This window comes from Oncorhynchus mykiss, chromosome 11 (genome assembly GCF_013265735.2).
Source record: "Oncorhynchus mykiss isolate Arlee chromosome 11, USDA_OmykA_1.1, whole genome shotgun sequence".
Classification (NCBI taxonomy): Eukaryota; Metazoa; Chordata; class Actinopteri; order Salmoniformes; family Salmonidae; genus Oncorhynchus; species Oncorhynchus mykiss.
Genome location: NC_048575.1, coordinates 39618601 through 39634069, shown reverse-complemented (window position 1 = coordinate 39634069; position 15469 = coordinate 39618601). Strand labels below are relative to the sequence as shown.

The window sequence follows — 15469 nt, the reverse complement described above, 5'->3', positions numbered from 1 at the left end:
TTCTGCTCTGACTTGCACTGTCAATTGTCAGTACTTATATGGGCGTTTCTTTCTAAATCATGTCCATATATAGACAGGTATGTGCCTTTCCAAATCATGTCCAATCAAATAAATTTACCACAGGTGGACTCCAATTAAGTTGTAGAAACACTCATGGATGATCAATAGAAACAGGATGCACCTGAGCTCAAGTCACGTTCTGACCTTTTATTTAGTATGGTCAGGGCGTGAATTGGGGTGGGCAGTCTGTGTGTTTTTCTATGTTGGGGTTTTGAGTTCAGCCTAGTATGGTTCTCAATCAGAGGCAGGTGTCGTTAGTTGTCTCTGATTGAGAATCATACTTAGGTAGCCTGGGTTTCACTTTTGAGTTGTGGGTGTTTGTTTCCGTGTTTGGGCCACACGGTACTGTTTCGGTTTTTGTATATTTCAGGTTTATTATTTTGTTCCAGTGTTCAGTTGTGGTTTTGAGTAAATCAATATGGACACTTAAAACGCTGCGTTTTGGTCCGATCCTTACTTCTCCTCAGACGAAGAGGAAATCCGTTACAGCTCAATTTCGAGTACATTTTTTCATATTTAAATAAATAAATAAATAATACTGTGCATTCAAAGTATTCAGACCCCTTGACTTAATCAACATTTTGTTACATTAGCCTTATTCTAAAATGTATTAAATAAATACAAAAATCTACACAGAATATCCCATAATGACAATGAATAGGTTTTTAGAAATGTTTGTAAAATAAAAAATATTTATATTTTTTTACAAACATTTCTAAAAACCTGTTCATTGTCATTATGGGGTATTCTGTGTAGATTGAGGATTTTTGTATTTATTTAATACATTTTAGAATAAGGCTAACGTAACAAAATGTTGATTAAGTCAAGGGGTCTGAATACTTTCTGAATGCACAGTATTACAATCTATGGTGAGACGGCATCGTGTCCCAGCCCTTGGCTCCAGTCAGCGCTGTGTTCATACTGTTCTCTGTCTGGCAGCGTCCTCTCAAACTTTGTCTCTCTCTGGCATAAGTGAGGACTTCCATGACGACATCAACACCCTCCACGGCACCACCCCCTACACCCACAGCAGTCCAGGGATGCCCATCAATATGCCCTGGCTCGGGAGCCTGCAGATGGGGAGAGGTGCTGCTGTGGTGAGGCACATGGTGCCTTTGCTCTGGTTCCTTGTTTTTACCACTGATATACAGCGTAACACAATGCAGTAAATTCTACAAATTCTACATTACCAAAAGTTTGTGGACACCTGCTCATTGAACATATCATTCCAAAATAATGGGCATTCACATGGAGTTGGTCCCCCTTTTGCTGCTATAACAGCCTCCAAAGCCAGGCCTAATCGCCCAACATCAGTGTCCGACCTCACTAATGCTCTTGTGGCTGAATGGAAGCAAGTCCCTGCATAGATTGATTCTAGGCCAATGTATATTGTGATATACACTGAGTATACCAAACATTAGGAACACCTTCCTAATATTGAGTTGCACCCCCCACACATTTGCCCTCAGAACAGCCTCAATTTGTCATCCTCATTCCACAGGGATGCTGGCCCATGTTGACTCCAATGCCTCCCACAGTTGTCAATTTGGCTGGCTGTTCTTTGGGTGTTGGACCATTCTTGATGCACACAGGAAACTGTTGAGCGTGAAAAACAACGTTCTCGCCTTATAATAAAAGTGACAGCCATTGAAAAACACTGGTAGGTGAAATTGTTTTTTTTTGTTGGATGGTTTGTCCTCTGGGTTTCGCCTGCCATATCAGCTCTGTTATACTCACAGACAGAAACTTTAGTGTTTTCTATCCAAAACTACTAATTATATGCATGTCCTAGCTTCTGGGCCTGAGTAACAGGCAGTTTACTTTGGGCACGCTTTTCATCCGGACGTGAAAATACTACCCCCTACCAAAGAGAAGTTAAAGAAGATGGTAGGTATCAACCATTTTGTTCTAGAACAATAATGGTACTTCTGAAATGTCTGGAAGAGTTACCATTGGAAGAGTTACCATTGCTTTATCAGATGTTCTCTTTCCTCCAAATCCACCAGCCCCCATGATAAACAGTGAGTACTGGTTGTAGAACACCAACCCTTTCCCACTGTACGTGTGGACTGTGGAGAAAGACAGCTATGTTGTTCAGAGTCACCAATAATGAGAAATTATAAAGATCTTCCACACGACAAGTAGAGAAAATGTTATTTCAGCTTTTTCTGAAACAATCTCTAGATTGCATATATTTGATTACCTTCAATTCTTAAATTCCTCCGCTATTTGTTTAATTAATCCCACCGAGTCATTTCTCTGCTCATCTCATGCAACCCTGTGGAACATCAACCAAAAATAGTTATTCTCAATATATACCTCAACAGAAGCTCAACACAATTTTTCACTCTAATTGTCAGGGAAAAGGAAGAGTAACACAACTAACCATCCAGGAGAATGACTGCTCCAAATCCTTTGCCTAACACATCTTGCGTCTGCAGCCTGAAAGGTCAGATTTCCTGCAAATGCAGACAAAACTATTTTAAATCACAGGCTTTTGTCAGCAGAAAATGATGTTGTGCTTAGAGATACTTAGAATCTGTATTGGGACAGACCCAAGGTGGGTAATGGAAAAGCTCCAGCTACTGCTCTCCATGCAACAACTGCGAGAGAGTGACAATATCAGAACGAACAAAGGTGAGTTCATAGATAATTACATAGTGGTTTCAGTTAGTATTTCCCATTCCTTTTCAAGCAATAGAACATTTTAAGCTATCAAAATGCCAGATTTACCCACTGAATGAACTGTGTGCAAACAGCAACACCATTAGTGTTATTCAGTGTGTTAAACCAATAGATGGTTGCCAATACTGTGTCGGATGAGTGTTTCCTTGAGATTTTGGTGAGGTCAAAGTTGAGTCTAGGCACAGAGCCCAGCCCTACATCATGGCTGCCTGGGAGGGGATGACACCGAAGGTAGGCAGACAGCTGAAGCCCTCGTGGCCCTCACACAGGAACTTGAGGTGGTCGTCGTCCTTGGTGGACAGGCCCACTCCCAGGTCATACAGGATGCACTGAGCTTGGGAGTAGCTGAAGGATGACTCTGGAAGCTTCTGTCCCACTGCCTCCATCTGAAGGGGAAGCACAGCTAAAATCAGCACAGTATGAAGTGATGTTACACATCATTGCCTTTCGACAGAACCAGACCCTGTAGGCCAGCTGGAGACACACTGACTGACATCAGCCAGAGAGAGTTTGACTTGGCCACTTTGCTTCAGAAAGACACTCCAAACAGACAAACATGTGTCTTTGAAGACATTGGTCCACAGTAGGAGACCACAGAGCATCATTATGGGGCCATCTGTCACCAACAGGCACAATGTCACTTCATTCCAGCCCAGTACGGTTGACCTCTCCACTCACAGGACTGATCCCGGATGCAGCAGTGGCGACAATAGCGCTGATGGAGTTGGGGACGGTTCCTGACCGCACCTCCACCAACGTGGCCAGTGACTCTTAACCGGCAACAGGGAAGAGAGGAGACTAATTACAATCACTCAATAAAGCTGTTATTGAACAAAGTACTCTTATAAAAGGCACAAATAAAGAGCACTACAAAGTCATGGTAATGAGGCACTCTTTGGGAGACTTCTACCCCCATGCTGCTGCTGCACATCCAAGGGCAAGCCGAGGGAGAGAGAAGAGGGAATAATGATGAACACTTGCCATGTTCTTGTCTCTGCCTGACCCCTAAGGCGCACTGCACCGCTAGATACTAAACTGTACTTTTCCCTTTGTTCAAAGATGGGGGGACTGGTGGTGGTGTAATTTACATTCCGTGTCATAGCAGCACAAGCCAATGTGTTTGTTCACTGGAAAGCTAGCTTGTCTCTTTTCTCTCATCGGTTTGTGCACTGATGCTCCTCTATCTTTGTTTACACTGCAGCATACTGTTTAGAACTTGGACCTTCTCCCATGAAATCAGTTTCAGTACAGTGCCTCAATGGTTACAACATCAAAAGAGTTCTGGCATTCACTGCAGGCGGAATATTATTCTGATGTTTGATCTAAATCTACCTATTAATTTTCTACATTTTGCACTATTGTTTGAAAAAACGTATGTCGGTTTGAATTCAATGGCAATTATCAGTAACATATCTGGCAGAGGCAAAATATGGCGTAGGTGTTATGGGCTGTGTGAGTTTGTTACCACTGATGTTGGCAGGTTTGGTGGCATTGGTGAAGTCACAGATGTTGTCCCATTGGTGTCGCACTGCCTCAGGAGACATGCTTTGGTTCTTGTGCCCAACGATGTGGCCCTGGGAACGCTCTTATCGCACTACACACACACGCACATTTGTGGAAATTGAATATTGTAGAACAATGCAAATACTCCCAAAGGAGAATAATAAATTCTACATACATTTTCCAATCCAGCCAGCCCCAACCTGAACAGGGAGAGAACATCACAAGAATAATCAGTAAACATTCAGAGTAAGATGAAAGGCATAGTAAACATGTGATACATTTCTCTTACAAACCTCCAACAGGCCTCCATTTTCTTGACACTGCTCATGAGACAGCCATAGAACAAGGGGGAAATGTATTCGGCTTTCAAGGACTCCAAGAGATCTATGACAGAAAAAGTATAGTAGTTAGTTGCTAATGTTATGACATGACAGAGTATACAAATCATGATGTTAAGCTAGCCCTTTGTTTTGATATCAAACATTATGTTATTGAATCTGTCTCTTAAACTCTAGGGAAATCAAGGTTACTGACATATGGGACAATATCACACTCAACTTTCATACTGGGTATAACAGGACATCATGTGGCAGATACCAAGAAGAAAATCACAGATGCCAGTCTGCCAAGCAGAGGCATCAAAACAATCTACGACGCCTCAGTAAATGCTCAATCCACAAATCAACAAGGTCATTTTTTCAGTGTATGATTGATTCATCTCTATTTACTCATTTTGTGCGTGCATTTGTTTGACAATAGCAGGTGACTTCAAGTATCACATTTACATGTCGATATTAATTGTAACACATGTAATATTGCATAATTATGCAACAGATCAACTCAAATCATTGAGCCTTAATAAGATGACAGTAATGTGTGCTGCTCAGCCTGTGTTTAGAGCCGTTTCTCAGGGACTCCTCTGACCTGGGGGCATAACAGTCTCTGAGGCACGAGCCCGCGGTCGGGGTGATGGTGTTGTAGTGGATATTGTGCTTTTGACCCTCGATGGCCAGGGTGTTGGCCAGTCCCAGCTTCGCCGCGCTGTAGTTCGCCTGCCCAAAATTGCCATAGATGCCAGCAGCCAATAATGTCATAACGATCCTGGGCACAGACAAGGCACCATAAAATGTCAGTTTAATTCAGTGCGACAGTGTTGAATCAATGTGCCACGGCTGGTGCAGTCACGCAGCAATAACAAGAAAACACAATATGACACAGCAACTGCAAAGAAATCAGACCACTTCACTGCCTGCCAAAAGTCAACAAAGATCACAAACAAAACATACTTAAAGGAAGGGCCCACCTGTGCTAAAACCTGCAACAGATGTTCAAAGCTATATGCTCTATAGGCAACCTTATTCCTGGAGTGCCGCAGGTACTGCAGGATTTTGTTCCAACTAAGCACCACATCAGGGGTGCATTCAGTTTGCTTTAACAATTGCTACTCTATGGTACGGTTTGTACTGAACGACACGTTTTCCCAAAACGCTCTTGTACGTTTTTGAAAAAAAAACGGCGATACGTTTACGCCGTTCGCTGGGTGTGCCGAGTTGTGGCTTGAAGCAATGTGTGACGTATTTAAAGGGCAGCAGTGCATTTTGACCCCACAACCCAACCATTCAACTGGTCCTTCAGTACAGCACCGTTTCCGATCAATTGAACATTCTATTACGTTTTTAATGTACTGAACACAGCCCTGACCAACTGAGCTAATTGATCACTTCAGTGATTGCCTAAATTCAACACACCTGGTCTTCCAGGTCGGGTTAAATCAAAAACATGACGTGTCTGCGGCACTCCAGGACCAGGATTGCCTAGCCCTGCTCTATACCCTGCATCCTAATTTTTGTAATTTTTATTAGGATCCCAATTAGCTAATGATGTAACGCTAGCTAATCTTCCTGGGGTTAAGCACCAATTAACAAGACATTACAAACAACCATAAATCAAGACTTCAAACATTCAACAAGTAGACAATACAGACCATCAAAATACCTGACAGGAAACACATTTAACATTCAGTTGATGCTTTCTATTTCCTGTCCAGTCATATGGTCTATCGCATTAGATGTTCTTTTGTTTTTTTCTTGAAGGTGGATTTACTTTTTCCCTGGGAAATATGGATTGGTAAAGAGATCCATTCAGCTATGGTTTATATAAAACTTTAGATTTAAGGCAATTTGTCCTTGGCTTGGGTTGTCTTAGCTGCCCTGAATTTGCCTGTCTGGTTTGGTTGTAATGCGTGTTGCTAGTATGTACTAACTGGCTAATCAACCCATAGGCACTCGATTGAATAGGTGGCAGCAATATGGTGAGAATTCAAACCAAGCTATCAGAAGGCAAGATTAAGCAATTGCTATGTTGCTTATGCCTATCCCTACAGGAGTGCCTAGGGGGTAATTTGGATTTCAGCAGAGGATTCTGCTCTATTTCATTTTAAATAGGCAACATGGTGCTGTGTCTGACCCTTGACCTTTACTTCATGTGGTTCCAGGCAGCTCTAGTGACCATGAAGGAGCCTCTCAGGTGAACTCTATGGAGGAGATCTGAAATACAGGGAACGAATGTTGCATTAAATCAAATTGTATTAGTCACATGCGCCGAACACAACAGGTGTAGACCTTACAGTGAAATGCGTACTTACAAGCCCCTAACCAACAATGCAGTTTTAAAAAATACAGATAAGAATAAGAAATAAAAGTAATGATCACTATGTGGTGGTTATCTTGATCTAGGATCAGTTTTGCCTTTCAGATCCCAATGAATAAGGTGATATGGACAGGGGGGACCTAAACAAAGATCAGCACTCCTACTCTGAGACACTTTATGGATACAGGACCTGGTCAATCTCATTACTACTTAGACCGTAACTATATTTGTCATTCAATTCTCTATTCTATTTGAAGCTACACTGTTGGTTAGGGGCCCGTAAGTAAGCATTTCACTGTGAGGTCTACACCTGTTGTATTCGGTGCATGTGACTAATAACATTTGATTTGATTGAATTATTTATAACTTGTCAGAAATGGCCAGATCAACTAGCCCATGTCAGCTAAAGTTTTTTTTTTCGTTTTTTTAGCCCATAGATATTGTTGTAATTTCTTTGTCACTCAAAAATCACATTTTTATTTATTTATTTATTTATTTATTTTACCTTTATTTAACCAGGTAGGCAAGTTGAGAACAAGTTCTCATTTACAATTGCGACCTGGCCAAGATAAAGCAAAGCAGTTCGACAGATACAACGCCACAGAGTTACACATGGAGTAAAACAAACATACAGTCAATAATACAGTATAAACAAGTCTATATACAATGTGAGCAAATGAGGTGAGAAGGGAGGTAAAGGCAAAAAAGGCCATGGTGGCAAGGTAAATAAAATATAGCAAGTAAAACACTGGAATGGTAGTTTTGCAATGGAAGAATGTGCAAAGTAGAAATAAAAATAATGGGGTGCAATGGAGCAAAATAAATAAATAAATTAAATACAGTTGGGAAAGAGGTAGTTGTTTGGGCTAAATTATAGGTGGGCTATGTACAGGTGCAGTAATCTGTGAGCTGCTCTGACAGTTGGTGCTAGTGAGGGAGATAAGTGTTTCCAGTTTCAGAGATTTTTGTAGTTCGTTCCAGTCATTGGCAGCAGAGAACTGGAAAGAGAGGCGGCCAAAGAAAGAATTGGTTTTGGGGGTGACTAGAGAGATGTACCTGCTGGAGCGTGTGCTACAGGTGGGAGATGCTATGGTGACCAGCGAGCTGAGATAAGGGGGGACTTTACCTAGCAGGGTCTTGTAGATGACATGGAGCCAGTGGGTTTGGTGACGAGTATGAAGCGAGGGCCAGCCAACGAGAGCGTACAGGTCGCAATGGTGGGTAGTATATGGGGCTTTGGTGACAAAACGGATTGCACTGTGATAGACTGCATCCAATTTGTTGAGTAGGGTATTGGAGGCTATTTTGTAAATGACATCGCCAAAGTCGAGGATTGGTAGGATGGTCAGTTTTACAAGGGTATGTTTGGCAGCATGAGTGAAGGATGCTTTGTTGCGAAATAGGAAGCCAATTCTAGATTTAACTTTGGATTGGAGATGTTTGATATGGGTCTGGAAGGAGAGTTTACAGTCTAACCAGACACCTAAGTATTTGTAGTTGTCCACGTATTCTAAGTCAGAGCCGTCCAGAGTAGTGATGTTGGACAGGCAGGTAGGTGCAGGTAGCGATCGGTTGAAGAGCATGCATTTAGTTTTACTTGTATTTAAGAGCAATTGGAGGCCACGGAAGGAGAGTTGAATGGCATTGAAGCTTGCCTGGAGGGTTGTTAACACAGTGTCCAAAGAAGGGCCGGAAGTATACAGAATGGTGTCGTTTGCGTAGAGGTGGATCAGAGACTCACCAGCAGCAAGAGCGACCTCATTGATGTATACAGAGAAGAGAGTCGGTCCAAGAATTGAACCCTGTGGCACCCCCATAGAGACTGCCAGAGGTCCGGACAACAGACCCTCCGATTTGACACACTGAACTCTATCAGAGAAGTAGTTGGTGAACCAGGCGAGGCAATCATTTGAGAAACCAAGGCTGTTGAGTCTGCCGATGAGGATGTGGTGATTGACAGAGTCGAAAGCCTTGACCAGATCAATGAATACGGCTGCACAGTAATGTTTCTTATCGATGGCGGTTAAGATATCGTTTAGGACCTTGAGTGTGGCTGAGGTGCACCCATGACCAGCTCTGAAACCAGATTGCATAGCAGAGAAGGTATGGTGAGATTCGAAATGGTCGGTAATCTGTTTGTTGACTTGGCTTTCGAAGACCTTAGAAAGGCATGGTAGGATAGATATAGGTCTGTAGCAGTTTGGGTCAAGAGTGTCCCCCTGAATACACACATGAATACACATTAGACATGGGAAAAGTGTATAGAATTGCAATTTGATTTAAAACTGCAACATTTTCTTTGCACCATGACAAAATGTGTAGAATTGCAAGAAATAAGCTTTAAACCTGCAAAATTCTCTCCCCCAACAAAAAGGGAGTGAACAGTTTGTGCCATGAACTGCTCATAGAAATAGATGTGGCGCATGCTTGCACTCACAGGGGGAGGAGTGAGATGTTCCCCAATGCTGGAAGGGGGGCCCAGAGTGAAAAAGTTTGGGAACCCCTGGTCTACAGTACAATGCCCTGGTAGTTTCAATGAGGGTGGAAAAAAAACATAAGGAGGTGTAATTGGATACTGGAAGGATGGAATTTGAGACTGCATCAAGGCTCTGTAATACTGTCCTTAAACATGCAAACTGCCTACATAGCCATGAACTTAGCCTCAGATTCCAGGCCTCCAAACAGGATTCAGAAGGATGGCCACACGAGACTATCTTGAACCATGTGTAACATTTCGAATGAAGGAAGATAACTAGGTCCAAACTACCCACCATAGTTAGCCACTGCTTTGCCTCCATTGGCTTTTATCTCTTCATTGACTTTATCAGCAGCGGAGCGCTTCCCTCCCCCTTTAATATCTCTTCCAAGGTCATTAACCGTGTGTGGAGAAGAAATTTTGCGCCTGGTGTAATATTCTTACACTCAATAGTAAATTGCGACCGCTAATGTTGCTTATGCCTGGAACCGGCGCTGACTTTAATAGAGTACCTTCAGAAAGCATTCACAATCCTTTACTTTTTCCACATTTTGTGTTACAGTCTGAATTTAAAATGTATTAAATATACATTTTGAGTCACTGATCTTCACACAATACCCCATCATGTCAGAAGTGAAATTTGGTTTGTAGAACATTTTAGAAATGAATAACAAATGAAAAGCTTTAATGTCTTGATTCAATAAGTAACGGTATTGAGTTTCCTAAAAATCTAAACAAAACCGTAGAGACCCATTCGGCTTAGGTACTAAAATACAGGGAGAACTCCAAGTACTGTTGCCATGTTGTGCAATGCCGTGTTCAAGCATGAACTCCGCCTCACTGCAGAGCTTCGCTCTCTTTTTAGGATTCACTCGATAGGCATGTTGTTTGATTAGGGCAGAGTCTGAAACGTCAATGTCATGCTTTAGTATATTTGTCTGAGTTGGCACATCTGAGAATAAACCCTGATATTCTAAAAGCAGTACAACAATGTCGCCTTTTTCTAACAGCACATACAGTTGACCGGGGCAGCTCTAGCAGGGCAGACATCTGACAAACTGACGTGTTGGAAAGGTGGCATCCTATGGCGGTGCTACATTGAAAGTCACTGAGCTCTTTAGTAAGCCCATTCTACTTCCAATGTTTGTCAAATCAAATGTATTTATATAGCCCTTCTTACATCAGCTGATATCAATCAATCAATCAAATTTATTTTATATAGCCCTTCGTACATCAGCTGATATCTCAAAGTGCTGTACAGAAACCCAGCCTAAAACCCCAAACAGCAAGCAATGCAGGTGAAGAAGCACGGTGGCTAGGAAAAACTCCCTAGAAAGGCCAAAACCTAGGAAGAAACCTAGAGAGGAACCAGGCTATGTGGGGTGGCCAGTCCTCTTCTGGCTGTGCCGGGTGGAGATTATAACAAAACATGGTCAAGATGTTCAAATGTTCATAAATGACCAGCATGGTCGAATAATAATAAGGCAGAATAGTTGAAACTGGAGCAGCAGCACAGTCAGGTGGACTGGGGACAGCAAGGAGTCATCATGTCAGGTATTCCTGGGGCATGGTCCTAGGGCTCAGGTCCTCCGAGAGAGAGAAAGAAAGAGAGAATTAGAGAGAGCATATGTGGGATGGCCAGTCCTCTTCTGGCTGTGCCGGGTGGAGATTATAACAGAACATGGCCAAGATGTTCAAATGTTCATAAATGATCAGCATGGTCGAATAATAATAAGGCAGAACAGTTGAAACTGGAGCAGCAGCACAGCCAGGTGGACTGGGGACAGCAAGGAGTCATCATGTCAGGTAGTCCTGGGGCATGGTCCTAGGGCTCAGGTCCTCCGAGAGAGAGAAAGAGAGAAGGAGAGAATTAGAGAACGCACACTTAGATTCACACAGGACACCGAATAGGACAGGAGAAGTACTCCAGATATAACAAACTGACCCTAGCCCCCCGACACATAAACTACTGCAGCATAAATACTGGAGGCTGAGACAGGAGGGGTCAGGAGACACTGTGGCCCACTCCGAGGACACCCCCGGACAGGGCCAAACAGGAAGGATATAACCCCACCCACTTTGCCAAAGCACAGCCCCCACACCACTAGAGGGATATCTTCAACCACCAACATACCATCCTGAGACAAGGCTGAGTATAGCCCACAAAGACCTCCGCCACGGCACAACTTAAGGGGGGGGGGGGGGGGGGGGGGGGGGCGCCAACCCAGACAGGATGACCACATCAGTGACTCAACCCACTCAGGTGACGCACCCCCTCCAGGGACGGCATGAGAGAGCCCCAGTAAAGCCAGTGACTCAGCCCCTGTAATAGGGTTAGAGGCAGAGAATCCCAGTGGAAAGAGGGGAACCGGCCAGGCAGAGACAGCAAGGGTGGTTCGTTGCTCCAGAGCCTTTCCGTTCACCCTCCCACTCCTGGGCCAGACTACACTCAATCATATGACCCACTGAAGAGATGAGTCTTCAGTAGAGACTTAAAGGTTGAGACCGAGTTTGCGTCTCTGACATGGGTAGGCAGACCGTTCCATAAAAATGGAGCTCTATAGGAGAAAGCCCTGCCTCCAGCTGTTTGCTTAAAAATTCTAGGGACAATTAGGAGGCCTGCGTCTTGTGACCGTAGCGTACGTGTAGGTATGTACGGCAGGACCAAATCAGAGAGATAGATAGGAGCAAGCCCATGTAATGCTTTGTAGGTTAGCAGTAAAACCTTGAAATCAGCCCTTGCTTTGACAGGAAGCCAGTGTAGAGAGGCTAGCACTGGAGTAATATGATCAAATTTTTTGGTTCTAGTCAGGATTCTAGCAGCCGTATTTAGCACTAACTGAAGTTTATTTAGTGCTTTATCCGGGTAGCCGGAAAGTAGAGCATTGCAGTAGTCTAACCTGGAAGTGACAAAAGCATGGATTAATTTTTCTGCATCATTTTTGGACAGAAAGTTCCTGATTTTTGCAATGTTACGTAGATGGAAAAAAGCTGTCCTTGAAATGGTCTTGATATGTTCTTCAAAAGAGAGATCAGGGTCCAGAGTAACGCCGAGGTCCTTCACAGTTTTATTTGAGACGACTGTACAACCATTAAGATTAATTGTCAGATTCAACAGAAGATCTCTTTGTTTCTTGGGACCTAGAACAAGCATCTCTGTTTTGTCCGAGTTTAAAAGTAGAAAGTTTGCAGCCATCCACTTCCTTATGTCTGAAACACATTCTTCTAGCAAGGGCAATTTTGGGGCTTCACCATGTTTAATTGAAATGTACAGCTGTGTGTCATCCGCATAGCAGTGAAAGTTAACATTATGTTTTCGAATAACATCCCCAAGAGGTAAAATATATAGTGAAAACAATAGTGGTCCTAAAACGGAACCTTGAGGAACACCGACATTTACAGTTGATTTGTCAGAGGACAGACCATTCACAGAGACAAACTGATATCTTTCCGACAGATAAGATCTAAACCAGGCCAGAACTTGTCCGTGTAGACCAATTTGGGTTTCCAATCTCTCCAAAAGAATGTGGTGATCGATGGTATCAAAAGCAGCACTAAGGTCTAGGAGCACGAGGACAGATGCAGAGCCTCGGTCCGATGCCATTAAAATGTCATTTACCACCTTCACAAGTGCCGTCTCAGTGCTATGATGGGGTCTAAAACCAGACTGAAGCATTTCGTATACATTGTTTGTCTTCAGGAAGGCAGTGAGTTGTTGCGCAACAGCCTTTTCTAAAATTTTTGAGAGGAATGGAAGATTCGATATAGGCCGATAGTTTTTTATATTTTCTGGGTCAAGGTTTGGCTTTTTCAAGAGAGGCTTTATTACTGCCACTTTTAGTGAGTTTGGTACACATCCGGTGGATAGAGAGCTGTTTATTATGTTCAACATAGGAGGGCCAAGCACAGGAAGCAGCTCTTTCAGTAGTTTAGTTGGAATAGGGTCCAGTATGCAGCTTGAAGGTTTAGAGGCCATGATTATTTTCATCATTGTGTCAAGAGATATAGTACTAAAACACTTGAGCGTCTCTCTTGATCCTAGGTCCTGGCAGAGTTGTGCAGACTCAGGACAACTGAGCTTTGAAGGAATACGCAGATTTAAGGAAGAGTCCGTAATTTGCTTTCTAATAATCATAATCTTTTCCTCAAAGAACTTCATGAATTTATCACTGCTAAAGTGAAAGTCATCCTCTCTTGGGGAATGCTGCTTTTTAGTTAGCTTTGCGACAGTATCAAAAAGGAATTTTGGATTGTTCTTATTTTCCTCAATTAAATTAGAAAAATAGGATGATCGAGCAGCAGTAAGGGCTCTTCGGTACTGCACAGTACTGTCTTTCCAAGCTAGTCGGAAGACTTCCAGTTTGGTGTGGCGCCATTTCCGTTCCAATTTTCTGGAAGCTTGCTTCAGAGCTCGGGTATTTTCTGTGTACCAGGGAGCTAGTTTCTTATGAGAAATGTTTTTAGTTTTTAGGGGTGCAACTGCATCTAGGGTATTGCGCAAGGTTAAGTTGAGTTCCTCAGTTAGGTGGTTAACTGATTTTTGTCCTCTGGCGTCCTTGGGTAGGCAGAAGGAGTCTGGAAGGACATCAAGGAATCTTTGTGTTGTCTGTGAATTTATAGCACGACTTTTGATGATCCTTGGTTGGGGTCTGAGCAGATTATTTGTTGCAATTGCAAACGTAATAAAATGGTGGTCCGATAGTCCAGGATTATGAGGAAAAACATTAAGATCCACAACATTTATTCCATGGGACAAAACTAGGTCCAGCGTATGACTGTGACAGTGAGTGGGTCCAGAGACATGTTGGACAAAACCCACTGAGTCGATGATGGCTCCGAAAGCCTTTTGGAGTGGGTCTGTGGACTTTTCCATGTGAATATTAAAGTCACCAAAGATTAGAATATTATCCGCTATGACTACAAGGTCCGATAGGAATTCAGGGAACTCAGTGAGGAACGCTGTATATGGCCCAGGAGGCCTGTAAACAGTAGCTATAAAAAGTGATTGAGTAGGCTGCATAGATTTCATGACTAGAAGCTCAAAAGACGAAAACGTCATTTTTTTTTTTGTAAATTGAAATTTGCTATCGTAAATGTTAGCAACACCTCCGCCTTTGCGGGATGCACGGGGGATATGGTCACTAGTGTAGCCAGGAGGTGAGGCCTCATTTAACACAGTAAATTCATCAGGCTTAAGCCATGTTTCAGTCAGGCCAATCACATCAAGATTATGATCAGTGATTAGTTCATTGACTATAATTGCCTTTGAAGTAAGGGATCTAACATTAAGTAGCCCTATTTTGAGATGTGAGGTATCATGATCTCTTTCAATAATGACAGGAATGGAGGTGGTCTTTATCCTAGTGAGATTGCTAAGGCGAACACCGCCATGTTTAGATATCTCAAAGTGCTGTACAGAAACCCAGCCTAAAACCCCAAACAGCAAGCAATGCAGGTGTAGAAGCACGGTGGCAAGGAAAAACTCCCTAGAAAGGCCAAAACCTAGGAAGAAACCTAGAGAGGAACCAGAATATGTCCAGTCCTCTTCAGGCTGTGCAGGGTGGGGATTATAACAGAACATGGCCAAGATGTTCAAATGTTCATAAATGACCAGCATGGTGAAATAATAGTAATCACAGTAGTTGTCAAGGGTGCAACAAGTTAGCACCTTAGGAGTAAATGTCAGTTTGCTTTTCATAGCCGATCATTAAGAGTATTTCTACCGCTCCTGCTGTCTCTAGAGAGTTGAAAACAGCCGGTCTGGGACAGGTAGCATGTCCGGTGAACAGGTCAGGGTTCCATAGCCGCAGGCAGAACAGTTGAAACTGGAGCAGCAGCACGGCCAGGTGGACTGGGGACAGCAAGGAGGCATCGTGCCAGGTAGTCCTGAGGCATGGTCCTAGGGCTCAGGTCGTCCGAGAGAGAGAAAGAAAGAGAATTAGAGAGCTCATACTTAAATTCACACAGGAAAATACAGGAGAAGTACTCCAGATATAACAGACTGACCCTAGCCCCCTGACACAAACTACTGCAGCATAAATAGTGGAGGCTGAGACAGGAGGGGTCAGGAGACACTGTGGCCCCATCCGATGATAC

The 15469-nt window shown here is 43.2% G+C and overlaps 1 pseudogene; it reads right to left on the bottom strand.

Annotated features, from left to right (window-relative positions):
- Positions 1 to 917: 917 nt before the first annotated feature.
- On the bottom strand, positions 918 to 7101 carry LOC110535016 (annotated as a pseudogene).
- Positions 7102 to 15469: the final 8368 nt, after the last annotated feature.